This window comes from Myotis daubentonii, chromosome 9, assembly GCF_963259705.1.
Source record: "Myotis daubentonii chromosome 9, mMyoDau2.1, whole genome shotgun sequence".
Lineage (NCBI taxonomy): Eukaryota > Metazoa > Chordata > Mammalia > Chiroptera > Vespertilionidae > Myotis > Myotis daubentonii.
The window spans coordinates 40,675,076-40,694,794 of NC_081848.1; the positions used below are offsets into that span (position 1 = coordinate 40,675,076).

The following is a 19,719-nucleotide window of genomic DNA, read 5'->3' on the forward strand; positions in this document are numbered from 1 at the left end:
ACTGGGCCTTCCCATTGGGTGAACCTACTTAGAAGCTAGAGGCATGGAGCCCAAATCATCCCACTGAGAGCAGCCTCCAGGTCCCCAAGCCGGACGGAGAGTGGATCTGGGAAGGCAGACAGGAGACATTTCTCACTCTGATGGTCAAAAGCCCTGGTCTCACCCTCCATAGGATGCAGTTTAAGGATCTGTTGTTACCTGGGTGTTCCTCTTATGCCCCCACCCCAAAGACAAGCCAAAGCATTCCAACTGCCACAGCCCTCTCAGGGAGAGGAGTTCTGGGGTAGCCAGACTTCCATCTCTGTCTCTCCGGAGGTGCCTTAGCACCCCTTCGAGATTGGTACCCAGGTCCCCGCCCACTGTGCCCATCACTTCATCCGGCTCTGCCACCTCTGGTCCTCAGAGGCCCTAACTGTCAGTTTTCTCCAGCCTGATCACCTGAACAACTGTGTCTCTGTCCCTCTTAGTCAGGCCATGCGGAGCAGTGGTTCTGAAATTAGACTTTCTCCTGAAATCCTGGCTCCGCCATAATATGGCTGGGGAACTACAAGTGTGCCCCTTAATCTGTGCCTTGGTTTCCTCATCTTTGAAGTAGAGATAACATAGAGCAGGGGTGTTGTAAAGAGTAAATGAATGTGCCTAGCCAGTTTGGCTCAGTGGATAGGCCTGGGGACTGAAGGGTCCCGGGTTTGATTCTGGTCAAGAGCACATGCCTGGGTTGTGGGCTTGATCCGCAGTGAGGGGCGTGCAGGAGGCAGCCGATCAATGATTCTCTCTTATCATTGATGTTTCTGTCTCTCTCTCCCTTTCCCTTCCTCTCTGAAATCAATAAAAATATATTTTTAAAAAGATTAAATGAATGCATTAACATAAAGTGCTTAGGATGGTGCCTGGTGAGCAGGAAGTGCCCCGTAAGTGACAGCCTTCAATCATCACAAATGATACAGGCAGAACCCAGAACACAGTGTGGCTGGACCCTTAGTCAGAGGATGGGGACTGTCACCACCCTTAGTCTAGGTTCTGCTCCAGTGAAGAGGCTGTGACCGTTTCTCACAGCCTTGCCACGTGTGGACACTCACCTATCAGTTCTCCACCCCGCCCTGCAGTCCTCCTGCAAACCACGTCCTGTGAGGAGTGGGTCTCGTCCTCCCGAGCTGCAGTTGGACTAGATGTCCCCAAGTTCTGCCCCTGAGTCTGCACCAGGAGCTGGGAGGAAGAGGACTCAGGTTGTCCCTGTCCTGGAGGCTGGGGGTGGAGGGGAGTGGTTGGGGCACAGTCCAATTCTCTTCCTCATGGGGCCCCTGGGCAGCCGCGAGGAGGAGACAAGCAAAAACCGAGGAGCTCAGAGGAGAACGAGAGCAACCAGGGAGCTTCATGGAGAAGGGGCATTTGAAATGAGCCTTGAAGGTAGGCTGGGACCTCCGTTGGTCCACATTGGATGGGAAAGACCTTGTCAGAAGGGGGACGAGTAAGGATGAGGCCAGGAGGCATGGCCGTAGGGCTGTAGCAGGAAATGGGGTGAGCAGCACGTAGGCTCTGCAGCAGGCCCTCAGAGGCAGAGTGGGTCTGGAAAACATTCGGCTTTCTGGAATCAGGCAGGCCTGGGCTTGAATCCTGGCTCAGTTCCTGGTTGTTGTGTTTTTGTTTGTTTTTTACTGTGGGCCAGTGGCTTGGCTTCTCTGACCCTCCATTTCCCCACTTGTAGAATGGGGCGGCCCTCACAGGCTGGGCAATGACATCCAGTGAGCTGAGTGAGGCTGAAGGCAGGCTGCTTCTCCACCTGGGGCTGCAGAGAAGTCAGGGACCCATGGCGCCTGCCTTGGCCCATGCTTCCTCCCCCAGGAACAGCCTTATCTCCAGAGTGGGGCAAAGGTCACGGGGAGGCTGGTGTCAGGTGAGCTCAGGTGCCCCAGCTCAGAGCCGGCGCTGGTGTAGCCACCTTGCATGTCCTCCTTAGATCTGGGTGGCTGTCAGCAGCTCGGGGGATCAGCCTCTGACCCCCAGAATGAGCCATGCTGCCCTGAGCTCAGATGGCCCGCAGGAGCCTATGCAGACCAGGTAAAGGGAGTTGGGGGGCCCGGCAGGCCATGATCGTGTTGCTGGGATGTTGGGGAGAAGATGTGTTGGGGGCACATTGCATGTAAAGCCCCCGTGAGGCCCCAGGGATAGTGTTTGGGAGCAACTGGGCAGGCCTAGAACTCAGAACCCTCTCTCTCTAGCTGGCCATACTGCGCACTCCCTCTCCTGCCTGACGGGAGTGCCCTGGCATCTCCAGCTGCGCATGCAAGGGGGGGGGGGGGGTCTGGGCAGAAGCTGTGAGATGCCCTGGTGGCGGTGGTAGTGCCTTGAGCTTCAGAGGCCTTCCTGAGAAGCAGGTGTGCGGGCTTCCAGTCCGTCCTGGCTTTGAAGACATTGGGCAAGTCACAGCCTCTGAGCCTCAGTTGCTCACCTATAAAGTGAAGGCAACAACACTCACCTTCGAGGTCTGTTTTGAAGCTACGATGATATCCTGGACGAGGCAGCATCTTGTATTTTAGAAGAGACTCCACAACCACCCTCATCCTGCTCCCTTTCTCTGTGCACTGTCCATTCTTGTTTTTTTATTTTTTATTATTAAATCTTTATTCAGATTATTACAGTTGTTCCTCTTTTTTCCCCCCATAGCTCCCCCTCCACCCGGTTCCCACCCTACCCTCTGCCCTTACCCCCCTCTCCCCACTGTCCTCATCCATAGGTGTACGATATTTGTCCAGTCTCTTCCTGCACCCCCCACACCCCTTTCCCCCCGAGAATTGTCAGTCCACTCCCTTTCTATGCCCCTGATTCTGTTATAGCCACAGGTTTATTCTGTTCATCAGATTATTTATTCACTTGATTTTTAGATTCACTTGTTGATAGATATGTACTTGTTGTTCATAATTTTTATCTTTACCTTTTTCTTCTTCCTCCTCTTCTTAAAGAATACCTTTCAGCATTTCATATAATACTGGTTTGGTGGTGATGAACTCCTTTAGCTTTTCCTTATCTGTGAAGCTCTTTATCTGACCTTCAATTCTGAATGATAGCTTTGCTGGGTAAAGTAATCTTGGTTGTAGGTTCTTGCTATTCGTTGCGCTGTCCATTCTTAATGCTGCCTCAGGAAGTTCTTCTTTTTGTCTAACTTAAATCTGTTATAATGCAACTGGAACCTCCTTCCTCTTGCTGAGAGCTCTGCAGCGATAGACCGAGCCCTCTGTATAAATGTGCCCCATCAGTACCTGTGAGTGAGGCAGGGAATGGAGAAACGGGGAGTTGGTTTTCACCTTGGAGCCTGGGTGCCCAGCCGTCAATGGTCAGTACCTTCTGACCAGCGTGTAGAGGGGGTGGGTGCATCATCTTGGCTGCTCTCACTGCTTTTCCTCTCTGTGCTTGATCCATGCTTCAGAGGGATGACTCTGAGGCAGTGGAGAGAGCCCTGGGCTGGGCCTAAAAGGCCTGGATCCCAACATACACTTGACCCCTGTCATGCTGTGTGGCCTGAAGCCAGTTAGCAACCTCTCTGGGCCACTATAGGCCTGTGAGGATTCCTGTGCCCGAGGGCCCAGTCTCTCCAGTGAAGATGTATGCACTTCAGCTGGAAGACCCTTTTTCTGTCTCTCCCCCACCTGGGCCCAGTCAGCCTGGGAAGCTGGAAGATGAGCATCCTGATGGCTGGTGTGGTAGGAGCTGGGTCCACCTCTCAGACCAGGGCTCCCATGGGCAGGCAGTAAGTTGGGAATCCTGGTGGGATGGGTAGCGCCTTCCTCAGACCATGGATTTTGAGAGCCTGGATCTCTTCCTACTCACCAGCTAAACTCATCTAGCTCAAGGGTGGGAAACGGCGGGGGGGGGGGGGGCAGAGAGGTGAGAGAAGTCTAGCCTGAGGTCCCCCAGCCGTCAGTAGGGAGTGGTGAGGGAGTCCCCATGGCACCTGGGGTAGGTTGTGCATCTGAATCCTCAGCAGGTGTCGAGTATGCGAGCCAAGTGGTTACCAGTGAGCCGTGTCTGGTCTGGGAGGGGCTCTGTGGGCTGTGAGGGGGTTGGCTGGGGCTCCCAGACAGCCGGTCCCTCTCCCTAGGAAGAAGTTGGCCAAGGAATGCAGGAGGTGGAGGGATCAGGAGCCCCAGAGCCCTGGGCTGCAGCCAGTTCTGAATGCCCCTGTGAACTTCAGTGTTTGGTTTCATGGAGGAATTAAGACTTCTTTCTTGTTGGCTTTGGACACATAATAGTTTACCTTTTATAAAGTGCTTTGATATTCATGATGTCACCGAATCCTCACGGCAGTCGGTGAGAGGCAGCATGGGACTTGTTTGGGAGGGCAAGGAGAGAGTGAGCTCTAGAATCGGACAAACCTGGTTTGGTGGTGATGAACTCCTTTAGCTTTTTCTTATCTGTGAAGCTCTTTATCTGACCTTCAATTCTGAATGATAGCTTTGCTGGGTAAAGTAATCTTGGTTGTAGGTTCTTGCTATTCGTTGCGCTGTCCATTCTTAATGCTGCCTCAGGAAGTTCTTCTTTTTGTCTAACTTAAATCTGTTATAATGCAACTGGAACCTCCTTCCTCTTGTTGAGAGCTCTGCAGCGATAGACCGAGCCCTCTGGCTCCCACCGACTCCCTCAGGCAAGTGAGTAAACCAGCTGAGCCTCAGTTTGCTCTTCTGTGAAGGGGACAATCATTCCCCATAACAAATAGTTAGCAACAGTTGTCTAGCTGGCTGTGCACATGAGGGGAGATAAGGTCTATAACCACTGATTCAGTGCCTGATGCAATGTAGTAGTTTTCACGATTTTTATTATCAGCCCATTTTACAGATGGGAAGGTGGAGGCTCGGAGAAGGAAGGTGACTTTCCCGAGGTCATGTAGTGATTTAGCTTGGTCCTCCGGACTTCCTATCTGTGGCTTTTTTCTCCAGCACCACCTTCTCTGTCCTCAAGTGACCAGGTGATCTGACCCCTCATCTCTCCAGTCTTCAACACACGATGCTGTCTGCGGAGGCCTTGTGCCCAGCTCCCCACCTAACAGTGCTTGCCTGGCACACAGTAGGCACTTAAAATATGTTTTTCCTGTGCACGACTATGTTGCTAAGTTGATGTAAAAACGTAAGAATTATTTTTCCAGGCAGCTAAGGCGTGTGCCCCCAAGCCCTACTTCTGCTCCCTTATCCCCTTTAAAACCAGCCCTTGGATCGCTTTAGTTGGAAGCCTTGTGGACAGGATTGACACTTCCCTCCTCTGCACCATGCTGATGTTCCCAGGGATGGGCTCTGGGAACACGGACTGCTTTGCTGGGAGTGCCAACACTTTGCACCGAGTGCCCTGGACTGCGGCACCTGTTTAGCAATAGTTCCTGCCTTTTAGGTTTCTGGCTCTTCTCGCCCTGACCCTGCAGTCTGCTGTCCACAGGCTTGCCTCCAGCAGCCCAGCACCTCCTTCTTCTCCCTTCTTACATGGGTGTGTGTGTCCCCTTCCTAATTTGATGCTTCTATCAGTTGAGGACTGAGAAATTGGACAATTTTTACTAGAGTTGTTCATCCATTCATTAATACCTATTCAGCCAGCCATTATTGATCCTGGGTCTTGCTAGGGATTCATCCACCCTTCCATCCATTCACCCACTCACCCATCCATCCACCCACTCACCCATCCATCCTCCCACTCACCCATCCATCGACCCACTCACCCATCCACCCACACACCCGTCCATCCACCCACTCACCCATCCATCCACCCACTCACCCATCCATCCTCCCACTCACGCGTCCATCCACCCACTCACCCATCCATCCTCCCACTCACCCATCCACCACTCACCCATCCATCCACCCACTCACCCATCTACCCACACTCCCATCTACCCACCTGTCCATCCACCCACCCATTCTGATTGGGACCCTCTGCAGTAACTTGTGATTAATCAAGACATGCCCACGCACCAACCTGGCTGTGAGGCAGGGAAATAGGATGTACACGGCACATCCCAGGTCAGGACTTTATAGTCTGTAATCTGCCCCTGCTTCCATCACCACACTGAACCTTTCAGCCCTGAAAATAGCATTATCACCATTTTGTAGCCGATGAAAGCAGAGCTCAGCAGGATGAGGTCCCCTGCGCCGTGGCCAGCAGCGAGCGCAGTACTGCAGTTGGAACTCGGGTCTCCAGCCTGGCCCGTGACCTGTTCCCTCTTCTGTGCTCCATCTGGGACCTGTATGATGCCCCATCCATTTTCTGCTTCTGTCACAAAGGATTGTTGGTGGCTTCGGTCAGACCTCTGCCTCCATAAAGTGGTCAGCGCAAGGAAGTGTGGCCTTGGCTGTGTGCCAGCGCAAGCCTCCTTGGTGTCCATACCTTGTCCGCGGTGGACCGGGCCACCCCATCTAGTATGCACTTCCCAAACGCTCTGAGCAGGCCTAGCTCCCTGGGATGGTAGCAGGTCCCAGGACAAGTGGCCATACAGGGTCTGGAAGTGCTCGGTCACGTAAGTCACCGCGGGACTTCTCAGGGCCTTTGCTGTGTTGACAGGAAGTGAGGGTCCCCAACAGGCGGTGCCGTGTGCAGCCTGCCTTGCCCACGCTTCTTGAACATGCAGCTCCGTTGTGCCAGTGCCCGTGGCCCGGGGCTCATGTCTAGAGAGGACGCTTGGGGAAGATAGCACACCCTCACGTTCCCAGCTCGTGCACAGGAGCCTCCAGCTACCGCGTGATCCTCCCCGGCTGTGTGATTTTGAGAGGACCACGGGGAGCAGAGTTGAGCCCCAGGATGGAATTGATGATGATGGTGGCTGCAGGGGAACGTGGAAGGCGGGGATATTTTTGTTCTTCCATCCACCAAACGAACGAATCTCAGACATCGACTGTGTGCCAGGCACAAAGCCAGCATTTGGAAATGCCAAGATGAGTCTGACTAAGGAACCTTCCGTTGCATTTCCCCGTGCCCACTAAGGGTTTTTAAAGAAAGACAAAGACGAACCTTAAAAGGAAGCAGTGATTGTTTAAATCGTTCTGGGTCTTCGTGGTGGGTGAGGATGGGACACATTGACTCATTTCAGTGAAGCGTTAGTGCCAGGTCCTGAGGGGTGTGAGCGAGAGGGTTCCAGGAACACTCGGCCTGGGCAGAGGGCGCGGGTGTTGTAAGGGAGGTCAGTAGCGTGGGGAGGCTCAGGAGAGGGGGGGAGGGAGGGAGACTTCCCCTGGGATTAGCATGAGCTGGGGGCCGTGGAGGGGAGGGGAGGGGAGGGGGGAACTTGAGTGAGGCTTGCAAAGAGGACAAAGGTTAGCTGTGGGGGGGGGGGGGTTGGGTGTGTGTGTGTTGGCGGGGGGGGGGGGGGGTAGGTAGGCTCTGGCCAGTGGGAAGAGCAACAGCAGAGCAAAGGTATAGAGGTGACAACAGGTGGGTTACATCTTCAAGACGCTGTAAGGAGCCTGGGTGATGGGGGCAGAGGGAGGAAAAGCGGGTGTCTTTGAAGTTGGGCTGGGGGAGCTGGCTGGGGCAGATCCTGAGGGTCCGAACACTGAAACACTGGCCGAGTGGGTGCCTACCTGACCGCGAGTGCCTTGAAGGCCAGACCATGTCACATTCATCCGCAGCACCTGGCTGGCACCTGGTAGGTTTGAGGACTGACTGGACTCTTCCACTGTGGGACCTGGGACAAGTCCTTCCCCTCTCCGGACCGTGAGTTCCTCATGCTTGGGTCTGGTCACCCAGCCCGCGCCGTCAGCTCTGAAGGGCTCTCAGGGATTCTTGCATGTGTGCAGGGAAGGCCAGACTATCTCCCCACCTCCGGATCCGCTGGGCGGCCCTAGTGCACCCTGGGTGGGGGTAGCCTGTTTGCTGGGTGGGGGTCAGGCTGGCTCTACGTTCTCTCTTCCTTCAGCAGTTGGCCCTCTGAGCTCAGGGTGAAGTGCCCTGGTATCCTTGCTGGTGGCTCAGATGTGATTTGGGGGACAGGGCCGTGGAGCCAGGCTGGGGCTCAGGGTTGTGCACATGCCCCAGCTTGGTGCAGGGTAGGAAGTTCTGCTTCTTCTCGGTGAAAATGGGCCACTTGCTTCACCTCCGAGCCTCGGTTTCCTGTCTGTAAAGTGGGAACAACAGTTAACTCCCACACTGGGCTTTCGTGAGATATGAGATAAAATTGGTGAAAGCCCGTAGTAAACTGACTGACCCCACGTGCATGGAAACAGTTCTTGTTGGTAATTTTATTTATTGGTCCAGTTTTCATAATCCCTCAGGCCTCTGGCCCACTCACCCCTTTCCCAGAAGTGCTCCCTGGTGACGGCTCACTGTTCTCCCTGTGACTTCTGCTGGGTTCATTTTATCCAGGCCAAAGCGATAGGAGGGCCATGAATTATGGACGAGTTGCACATGCAGATCAGGGTGTATTTTGCATTCCTGTGTCTGTGAGCATTTAAATAGCAAGAGAATCAGCCTGCTGGGTCCTGGGACCAGAGACTACCCCCCTCCCCAACCGCATCCCAAAGGCCTGCAGGGTATTAGGTTTGGTCTCTGGGGAAGTGTGGGGAGCACATGTCAGGAATTCCCCCTCCCCAGCTTATCTGTACTGCTGGGGTCCAACAGGGTTTGCCCACATGCAGGGGACTCTGGCCTGTGTCCCTCATAACTGGGAATTGGTCTGCCTGAGGGGGCAGAACAAGGCTGTCACCTCTCCATCCCCTCTACCTCCCAGTTGGTGCCAGGAAATGTTAGTCAGGGAAACTCCGATTTCTAGCATGGATGTGACTTTATCTCAACAGGGCCTGGGGCTCCTGCTCTGGGGGACCTGGAAACTCTCACACACAGTGTTTGGTCAAAGCTGCCCTGCCCAGGATGGGGTGAAAGGGTGCAGGGCTCGGCTATGCCCAGCATCCTTTCCCCCAGAGATCCGTGGGTCCCTCTCAATGCCATTGTTCCGGAGTGGCTCCCAGATGGTGTCCTAGAGCCACCAGAATCGGGGTTGAGGGAAGACAGCTGGGCTCAGCTGGTACCTGGCGGCATCATAGACGTTTCCTCTGCGTGGCTTAGTATGGGGGCAGAGGAGTAGGGGCAGGGAGCAAGCAGAGAGAGGGTATAATGGAGGATCGGTGTAAACTTCAGCAGTTTATTGAGAAAAGAGTCCAGTGAGCATCAATTCTTCACAGTCCTGAAAAGGCCCGACACCTGGGTTCCTGTCCCAGATCCAGGCGGTTTCTGACATGGCCACCCTAAGGCTCAGCCTAGGCCCGTGGTCGGCAAACTGCGGCTCACGAGCCACATGCGGCTCTTTGGTCCCTTGAGTGCAGCTCTTCCACAAAATACCACGTGCGGGCGCGCACGTACAGTGCGATTGAAACTTCGTGGCCCATGCACAGAAGTCGGTATTTTGTGGAAGAGCCGGTATTTTGTGGAAGAGCCACACTCAAGGGGCCAAAGAGCCACATGCGGCTTGTGAGCCGTGGTTTGCCGACCACTGGCCTAGGCCAACCTTGCAAGGTTGGTGTGAGGTCAAATCAAACTGCCCAGCGGGTGGGACACCCAGTAGGGTACCTGACACATAGTAGGCCACTGATTGGCAGAGAGGATCTCATTCCAGCCCAGAGCAAAGAAATTGGTTTTTTAGATACTTCGCCTGTGGTCTCTCTAAGCAGGAAGGAGGACATTTCTGTTGAGCTCCTTGAATGGTCAGGACAGCTTGGATATGTTCTTAACTATGACTCCAGCAGAGGACCCTCCACATCACTGGGGTGTGGGGGAGCCTCTCTGGGGGCCAGGCAGCCCTGCGTGTGAGTCCTGACTCTACATAGTTGCCTATGACCTAGGGCAGTGATGGCGAACCTATGACACGCGAACTCATTTCTTTGGTTGATTTTTCTTTGTTAAATGGCATTTAAATAAAATAAATATCAACAATATAAGTCTTTGTTTTACTATGGTTGCAAATATCAAAAAATTTCTATATGTGACACAGCACCAGAGTTAAGTTAGGGTTTTTCAAAATGCTGACACGCGGAGCTCAAAAGGTTCGCCATCACTGACCTAGGGTAAGTCCCTAATCTCTCTGTACCTGAAAAGGGAGGTAAGGGATACCTAACCCTCAGCTCCGTGAGACTCAAATGAGAAATTATCTATAAAACTCTACTGGGGAGCCCAGCTGGCATGGCTCAGTGGTTGAGCATCGACCTATAAACCAGGAGGTTGTGGTTCAGTTCCCAGTCAGGGCACATGCTGGGTTGAGGGCTCGAGGAAGGCATACAGGAGATAGCTGATCAACGGTTCCCTCTCAACATTGATGTTTCTATCTCTCCCTCCCTCTCCCTTACTCTCTGAAATCAATAACAATGTATTTAAGAAAAGAAAAAAACCACTGAGGAAAAAGAAGCAACTGATACACAGTAGGTTCTTGATGGAGTCTGGGGTGGGAGACCTGGGGTGCAGGCCGGTGGCTCGGGAAAGCCAGGCCTGGGTTCCCCATGCGGGTGATAGGCAGGCTCCGTGAGGACAGTCAAGTGACACCTCGTTTGCTTTCCTTCTTGGGACAGCTGGCTAATTAGCCTCTGAGTATTCCTGACAAGTGCCCATGTGCACGTTCCTGACATGTCAGAGTCAGCCCTTGCTAGACCATGTGGTGCTCAGCTGACCAGCCCTGGGCACGAAGGAATCCAGGGAAGGATTCCTGGTGTTGGGCTCACGCTGCTGCAGGCCTCAGGCTTCAGTCCGGTCACAGGATGCTTACCATCTTCTTGCCGGTTGTGATCACCCCCCAGGCCCACACTGCTGGGGCTGCTAGCACTAAGGGCTGCAGGGAAGGAACTAGCCCCTGCTCAGTTAAGAATAGAAGACTTTGTGTGACTTACGTAGCAGCCTGATCATATCAGGCCTCCCAGCCAGGCCCCAGGTAGCTTATCGAGAAGGATCTGGTGCCATCATGGGTCCTCCTGGGTGGAGGAGGAGAAGGGGGGTTGAGGTGCTGCGGGGCTTTCCCTGGACTTCTCTCTCATTTCCACGTGATGATGATTTTTTCCATCAAGTAAGGCTCATTGCTCCTCCCTTCTTCTCCCTGGGGCTGGCTGGGGATCATCACCAGCGTTCCTGGGGGAAAATCTCTTCTGGGAAGAGTTCAAACAAACAAACAAACTGGCTTCTGAGAGGAACAGATTGGTGAAAATGGCTTTGTCTTCAAGGAGAAAGCCAATGATGGCAACCATTTATTAAGCACTGACGGTATGCTAGACCCTGAGCACAGCGTTTTGTGTCCTTGACTCATCTAACACTCACTAGGGTGCTGTGGGCGGTGTCCTAGTCCCACGATGCAGTTGAGGACCCTGAGATCCAGCTAGCACATGGCAGACCTGGTGTTGGAACCAAGGACTGTCCCGCCTCATTACTTTTGGGGGCAAAGATTCCTGAGTCGGGAAGAGGTGCGAGTCAGAATCCTTAGAGCAGTGATGGCGAACCTTTTGAGCTCGGCGTGTCAGCATTTTGAAAAACCCTAATTTAACTCTGGTGCCGTGTCACATATAGAAATTTTTTTATCTTTGCAACCATAGTAAAACAAAGACTTATATTTTTGATATTTATTTTATGTATTTAAATGCCATTTAACGAAGAAAAATCAACCAAAAAAATGAGTTCGCGTGTCACCTCTGAGACGCGTGTCATAGGTTCGCCATCACTGCGTTAGAGAGAGTCCTGGGCATGGAGGACGCAATCGCTCAGTGCAATAAATCGTGCTTTGCCTTATGCTGGAGTCCGTTCCACTAGTAAGAGGAACATCACAGGGTTGGGAAGAGGAATTATGATCCTATCACAAACAGAGCAGGTACAGATGCCTGTCTGTTGAGTTGGAATGGAGCCAAACTTCCTCTGTGATGTAGGAAGAAACCGCTCTGGGCAGGATCATGGGGCGGCAGCTCCTGATTCCTGGTCCTCCTCTCTGGTGCCTCCCTGTCGCCCTCCCCTCAGAGATTATTCCCAGTGTGAGAATGGAAAGGAATTCTGAGTCACCCTCTGTTAGTCTAGATGGGAAGACTGAGGCCCCAGAAGGACAGGGACTGGCCCAAAGTCACACAGTAAATGGGCCTGGGAACACATAGTAGGTGTTCAAGAAATCCCTTGCTCCAGGCCAATGCCAGCTCCCCTGTGGGGCACTGCTTTTGTGCGGAGACGTGAAGGGCCTGTGATGGGCTGGGAGATGGAGTCAGCTGGGTCCTGCGAGGGAGGCAGGGCCCAAAGTCTGGCACCTCTGTCTACAGTGCCCCAGACTCATCTATGCTCACCCAAATCCTGCTCAACTCAGTGCCCCTTTTCTGTAAAGCCTGCTTGGACTTCTCTCCCTAATACCCCTCCTAATCTCTTTCTACCCCAAGAATGGGAAATTTTTTTAAACTGTGGTAAAAAGCACATAACACAAAATTCACCATCTTCATCATTTTTTTGTGTTCAGTTCAGTCGTGTTAACTGTGCTCACATTGTTTTACAGAAGTTCACAGAATTTTTTCATCTTGCAAAACTGAAACTCTATACTCATTAAACAACAATTCCTTCCTCCACCCCCACCATCCCCTGGCAACCACCATTCTACTTTCTGTTTCTATGACTTTGACTGTTTTGGATACCTCATATACATAGAAGCATGCAGTATTTGTCCTTTTGTGCCTGGCTCATTTCACTTAGCATACTGTCCTCCAGGTTCATCCATGTTTGCTACTTGGTTATAGCGTGTGCCAAGATGTCCTTCTTTTGTTGTGGTTGAATAATATCCCATTGTGTGCATATACCAGATTTTGTTTATTCATTTGCTTGTTTTTGGACACTTGGGTGGCTTCTACCCCTTGCTCTTGTGAAAGGGGTGGGAGTTTGGCAGTTGAATGGGCCTGGGTTGGACCCTGGCTTCCAGCATCACTTGAGTTTCGAGTTTGAGTCCTTCATCACTTGCTAATGTGTCTAATGGGGTTGCTGGCAAGGATTGATATTGTGCGTACAAAAACGCCTGGCATGTAGCAAGCTCCCAGGGAATGGTAGGTAGGATTTGTTCTCATTATCCGCTTTCCTTCTAGGGACAGATCCCTTTGGGGGTTTATAGGACTGTGGGTCATTGGACCCACATACCCAGGCTCACCTCGACCCCCATCCATGAGGCCAGCTCAGCATCCGGTGAGTCTTAGAACAATGCAGCGGAAGAGCACCTAGGCCTAAAGAGGGGCAGGGCCTAGCCCAAATTCATACAGTCAATGGCCATGCCAGGATTAAACCCAGATCTCCAGCCTCGCAGCCTGGGGACCTTCCTGGTGCTGTCCCCAGGATCCACAGGGCTCAAGCTGAGAAGGGACTGGCTCTCCAGGGGCCTGTGTCTAATTCTGCAGCATGTAGAGTTGTGGGTAGTGGGCATCTCGGGCTCATCTCTGATGAGCACAGGCAGGTGGCATCCACCAGGCACCTCTGATCATCACCTTAGCCCATGGCTATGGACAGTGGAGCTGCCCCAGTACGAGGAGCTCGAGTCAAACTCATTTGCATTATGCGGGCTTGTCTCAGTTCCCTGTATTGCACCTGGGAGGTCATTCTCGGCTTTTGTTCATTAAGTTTTCCTTTGCTTATTCCTTCCCTCGGTCATTTATTCTGCACCACTCCCTGGGGCTTGCTGTGGGCCTGGAGACAATCCGTGGAGGCAGTTAGTAAGGCATGATAGCGAATAGTGTGGATTCTGGCACTAAATTGCCTGGGTTCAAATCCTGGCTCTGCCAGTTACTAGCTCTGTGACCTTGGGCAAGTTGCTTAACCTCTCTATGCGTCTGATTCTTCTCTAAAGGGGGGATAATGATGTTCTAGTTACTATGGTTGCATAACACATCACCCTGAAACTCACTGTCCTGTAGTCTTGGGGCTTTGCTCCTCCATGGCTTCCTCACAGCCTGGCAGCTGCCGAGCAGTCAAATGGTGCACGTAGTGGCTCAGGGCTCCAGCGGGAATGTTCCAGTGAAGGAGACAGAAGCAGCATCACCTTTGATGACCTGGCCTTGGAAGTCTTGTAGTGTTGCTCCAGCCATTACTCCCCAACCCCAGATTCAAGTGGGGGTGACATAGACCCTGGCTCTCCATGAGAAGAGTGTCAGAGCTATTGTAAAAAGAGCAAGTGGGAAGGGAAGTGTTACTGCAGAAGTGTTTGGGAATACAATCTGCCACAGTCGTGAGAATTAGATGAGTCAAAACACGGGAACTGTCTAGAACAGCGCCTAGGCATTGCATATAAGAGGTAGTTTTCTATATAGTCAAAAATAAGGGTGATTTGGAGCAGATGTAATTTACTGTCATGTGCTGACTTTAGGACCTGCCTCCTACTACAGAAGCCTATTCACTGAGCTGTAGCATTTCCCTTTGGGGTATTGAGGGATCTATAGGAGTTCACCAAGCAGAGACAAGTGAGGAGGCATTCCTTGCAGAGCAAACTTGAACTCGCTGTGTAAGGGTGTGGAGTTGTTGAGTTGAGTTCCTGGGGGCAGGGACTTAGCTCCGGGTGGCTGGAGCTCCCCTGAGGGGAGCTGGGGAAGGCCAGGAAGGTGAACTGAGGCAGGAGAAGAAAAGCTTTTTGCAAACAGGGTTTGATCCGACAGGTCGCAGGGAGTCCTTAGCTTTTCCTCAGGCAGCCATGTGAAGGGCTGGAGTGCTCTAATGAGGAGCCACTTCTGAAGCGGCATCAGCAGGACGGACGGGGGGTATTGGACCACTGTAGTGGGGAATAAGGAGTGGACTTACGGGGGAATGGGGAGAGGTCAGGCATGATGGGGCTCAAACCCAGGTGTTTGCCGGGGCATTTGTGCCAGCTTTGCATGTGATATGCATACCCACCTGGCTTGCTTTCCCTCATGTCTAGTATGATGCTTTGCGATTTTTCTCTGCTCAGAGCAGCTCTCCTGCAGGGGAAGGCAGAAGGGCTGGAGGTGACTGTCCTGGAAGACTGGTGTGGAGGAGCCTGGCAGCCAACCCTGGCTTAGCAGGCAGGGCCTTCTCTGCTCCCTGCCCTATCTGTGGAGAATAGATCTTGCACCCTAATGGTCTCCCCTTCCAACACCCCTCCCTACTCTGCAGTCCTGCAGGGTCCAAATGGAACAGATCCTGGGGGTTGTAATAACCAGCTCCCCTCACCTCACAGATGGGGAAACTGAGGCTCAGTGACTTGCTCCAAATCCCATAGTAAAGGAGCCAGTCTCAGGCCCTTCATGTGGCTGCAGCCAGGTGCCGTGGCACTGAGGGCTGCGTCCAGTTCAGGTGGGGACAGGTGCTCTTAAGGGGCAGGATGTCTCCCTTTTAGACCGTCCCCATCCCAGTCTTTCCGTTGGGCCCCTTCTCATATGCAAGAGGAGGGCTGTACCTGCCCAGCCACAGCTCAGAGCTTTTAGGATCACGATCCCTCCTTCATCCCGGCCCTCGTCCTGCCTTGCCTCCCAGTCACAGCTCAAATGTCCCTCCTGAGTGACCTCGGCAGTTCCCCCTCCCAGGCACCAGGGAGAGAGAACTCAGCACTGGCGAGTTCACCTAATCCTCGGCCAGCCCCGCTGGGTCTGTGTTCTCCTCCTTTTACAGAGGAGAAACCCATGGCTCGGAGAGACGAGGTGACGTCCCCAGGGCCACACAGCTGCTAGCCCTTCTTTTCTTCCCTGGCAATCATGTTCCCAGCCACGACCTCCCTCTGGAGGGAGCACTGGCTGTTGAGGGTAGCTGGGAGGGGGCTTCAGGTGGAGTGGTGGGCATCTCCAGGTGGCTTGAGATGGGAAAGGGAGGAGCAGGTTTAGGGGGTTGGGATGGGTTCCCATTTGGCCACTTGGGTGTGTGATTCCTCTGGGATGTCCAGGGTGGGATGACCTGAGGTTCATTGGGTATACTGGCCTTGAGCTTGGTCCAGGCAGAGACGAGTGGTGGATGATATCGCCCAAGGAGAGTGTGAAGGACAAGGGAGGGGACAGGGCTCACACAGAATAAAGAGCAGCAGCTTGGGTCCTGGAGAGAGAGAGAGAGGCCAGCTTGGGGCGGGGGGCTGACGAAGAGGGAATAGGGGAACCGGAGCAACTGGTGTCCTGGAAGCCATGGAAGGAAGGTGAGGCCCACAGTGTCAGGGAGGATTGGAAGCTGTCCGTTGAGCTTACTCACATGGAGCTCATGACTGAACTTGGGAACAGAGAGTAGTTGGCTTTGCAGCAACTGGAAGGGAGGAAGTGGAAATATGAGTATAGACAACTCTTTGAGAAGTTGGGATGAAAAGGAAGGAAGGAAAGGGAGTGCTGGGAAGGGTGGAGTGGGACAAACTGGGTGAGACTCGGCCTGTTTTGTGCTGCCTGGAGGGGGGAGAGGAGATGCAGGAGGCAGGGGTGCAGGGAGAGGCCTCATCTGTGCATCCGCCATAGGCCTCTGCATCAAGGAGGCTCCCAGGGGAGGTAGCTCATGCTGGAGGGATGGTTGTGGAAAGTAGGGGCACAGGCGGTGGCACGGTGGCTCTCAGTCCTGCCCTGAGCTCCGACAGGCTCCAGGGCCTCTGTCTACTCGGTGTGGGGAGGATGCAGGGCCCTCACCCGTGGAGACTTTGGACTTCCTAGGAGGCAGGAGCTGCCCAAAGTCAGAGCATCCTCATAAACTAGGTCCCAGGTCAGTGGTAGAAGCTCAGGACTGGGCGGGCTTGGCCTGCAGTGGTTTTATGTCTCCAATGCTCACCAAAGTGGCTTCGTAAATGCTTCAAACAAGAAAGGCCTGGGAAGGTGAGGACATGGATTGGTCTGCTTCCAAAGAGGCCATGCCTTATCCCATCCCTGGCTCAGCTCCCAGTGACGGGGAAGTTCTTCTTCTGGATCTAGCCTAAATCTTTCCTGCTATGTGTTCCCTCCTGGTGAACTTGTTCAACCCAGCTCTGTGGAGCCAAACCTATCAGCCGGCCACTTTGAGTGGCGGCCAGTGTTTTTACAACTTGTTTTCATGAAGCCGGTTTGAAGTCTCCCTGCATTCCCAGAATGTCAGACCCGCCCTGATTCACAAGGGTTGACCAAAACAGTCTCCGAGCCAACAGAGGAATCTGAGGACTTAGTCATCCCCCTTGGACCATCCACTGGCTCTCCTGCTTTCCTTCCAATAAAAAAAAGAAAGAAAGTTAGCTCAGATGGCCAGGATGGAAGGCACTCGAGGATGTAAACAGGCTCAGATGATGCTGGTGGGCAGGGCTCAGGCCTCAGGCTTTGCACTGGGCTGACCCCAGTTCAAGCCTTGCCACAGGGCGTCCTTGACAACTCTGTCTCTGAGCCTCACTTTTCTCATCTCTGAAATGGGAAAATTAATGGCACTTACCTCATCGGTTGGGTGATATAGAAATAGACCCTGAGACCAGGATTTATGTCAGAATGACTCATATCAGAAGTTTTCCAGGAAAGAAAAAAAAAAAAAGCCTGCTATGGGAATAGGAAAAAGAACCAGAAAGAGGAGAAGCAAGAATGTGATTTCAGGACAAACCCCTTGAGGGGAACTTAGCTTAGTTCCCAGCGCTCTCCAGACAGGCAGCCAGGGCTGTGCCAGGGGCAAGGGCAAGGGCAAGGGCGCGGGACTTAGACCTCCACCCACCAAGTACTGGTAAAGGGGCCCCTGGGGGACCCCTGGGCTGCAGGCGAGGGCATTCCAAGAGCCCGAGGGCAGTCGCTCACGCACCTGTGCAGGTGTTGGCTGCTGGACAGGACCACACAGCCAGTGTGCCCCAGACTGGTAAGAGGTCCCAAGAGACAGGGCACAGCACGACAGAGGCTCTCCCGAGGCTCAGTGTGCGGATTATGTGTGATAAAGTGTACACGGCGCTGATGATGCAGAACCCGGCACGGAGGAAGCATCCGTCAGCCGCAGCGTGTCTCACCTGTTAGAAAGAGGGCTGCCGAGCGGTGTCCTGGGGTTGTGTGGTCAGCGAGAGGCAGGGCCTCTGAGAGCTGCCCCGTGTCCCCTTTGCTCCCCGAGCCCCAGCTACTCACTGTTTCTCAGCTTCTAGAGGCAGATCCCCACCGAACTCCCCAGCCCGGCAGACTGGGCCCCAGCCCCCAGGTTCTTCCCACAACTTGGTTGAGGGCAGTCGCCCCAACTCTGCCAGGCTGGGCCGGTGCCCTGCCATAGCCCCTCCAGAGAAGTCTGCCTCTGCACCACCCTCACCTCTGCGTGCACAGAGCCCAGTGTGGGTTGGTGAAGAGCAGGGGATGGCACAGGGCCGAAAGGCAGAGGTTAGGTCAGGGCCATGGAGGCACAGAGCCCTGCGGAGGGAATGGAGGCCATGGAGGCCCCTGGGCCCATCCCCACTTCACCTGAATCTGGCTTTTCTGCCCAGCCCAGCCCAGCCCAGCCCAGCCCGTGTGTCTCCTATGCTTTTTCCAAGAGAAAGTGCTGAAGGATCACTTCAGAAGTTGTGTCTCGGGGATGAACAAATGGAAGTTGTGCTTCCAGGACTCTGATGACTTTAACTGGTGATGTCAGCCTGGGTCGGCCCTGATGGAATCTGACCCACCCCCTCTCTGGCCTCCCCCCACCCCATGATATCACAAGGAAGGTCACCCATGATCTGGTCTCCCCACTCAGGCCTCTGGGGTTTAGCTCTGCAGAGCATGACAGGCCTGGGTTCTGGTCAAGACTCCATCACCTGCTGTTTGACTTTGGCCAAGTCGCCTTCGCTCTTTGAGTCTCAGTGCGCCATGTTCCTCACCAGAGTTTTGTATGCGCTCACCTAAATCGGATGATATCAGCGCAGCGTTAATCCCCGTGTGACTGATACCCAGAGAGGTGAAGTGATTTGCCCGTGGTCACACAGCAAAAGTGTGGAGGTGAAAGGGCCAGGATCTGCTCAGGGGTTACATGAGCACCTTACCCTTCATGTGCCCTGGCCCCCTGCCCACATCTGACCCAGAACCTGAACTCAGCTCCCAGTGGCCAGGATGAACAGAACCAGGCAGCCAAGGGGTCAGCCACTGCTATTTAGTCATTAGTTCATCTGACAACCGTTTATTAAGCACCTACTATGGAAGAGGTTCTGCGCTCAGATGGGTAGGGTCCTGCTTTCTCTAGGGTTACTGTAAGGCTGTGCCCTATTCTGAAGCCTGGGGAACTGCAGACCCCAGGGATGAGGGGAGACAGACGGAGGTGGCCCCAGAGCAGGCTGGGAGTGGCTGGCCAGGGTGGTGGGTGCAGGGGAAGCAAGTCTGCTCGCTCCCAGGTATTTGTTGCTGCCCATGGGGTGTCCCCCCACTGGGTTAGGCTGGAAGATGGCTTTGATCCATCAGCAAGTCCCTCCGGTGCCCCTCCCCTGGCTCCCGCCTCCCGCCTCCTTTGGTCACGCCCTAGCTAGCATCTGTGCACCATTAGACCCCAGTCCCCTTCAGCAGAAGCTCTGTCTGTCCACGGGGCCTCACGGCCTCCCCTGGCACACGAGACAGCTTAGGAAACATGTATTGGTGACTGGTTTATGTTGTCTAGGCTCGTTTGGGAGTCAGAGTATGAATCCTGGCTCTGCCACTTGCTTAGCTGTGCCCTTGAGCAAGGGACCCAGACCCCCTTGAGCCTCCGTTTTGTCATCTGTAGAATGTGTTGCAATGGGAGGCCGGCAGGAGTAAGTGAGAGGGCAGACAGAGAATCTCCGCCTTGTTCGAGGCTATGGCCAGCCCTCCGTAAGTGGTGCACCGTGGCATAGTAGATGGGCTCTGCATGTGCCAGGCTGAGTAGGAAACACAA

The 19,719-nt window shown here is 53.7% G+C and overlaps 1 protein-coding gene across 8 annotated transcripts in view; it reads left to right on the forward strand.

The window, feature by feature from the left end:
• The window catches only part of GDPD5 (glycerophosphodiester phosphodiesterase domain containing 5), an 88,640-nt gene that overhangs the window by 9,521 nt on the left and 59,400 nt on the right, over positions 1 to 19,719 (forward strand). The window contains exons 1-2 of one of the 8 annotated variants that reach the window (XM_059708416.1): positions 1,289 to 1,407; positions 13,044 to 13,140. The exons of 5 other annotated variants lie outside the window; for them this stretch is intronic. The gene's annotated coding sequence lies outside the window, so the exon portion shown is untranslated. Of the gene's footprint in view, positions 1 to 1,275; positions 1,408 to 13,043; positions 13,141 to 19,719 lie in introns of those variants that run through there. 2 more of the 8 variants (XM_059708417.1, XM_059708418.1) reach the window with 2 other exon arrangements.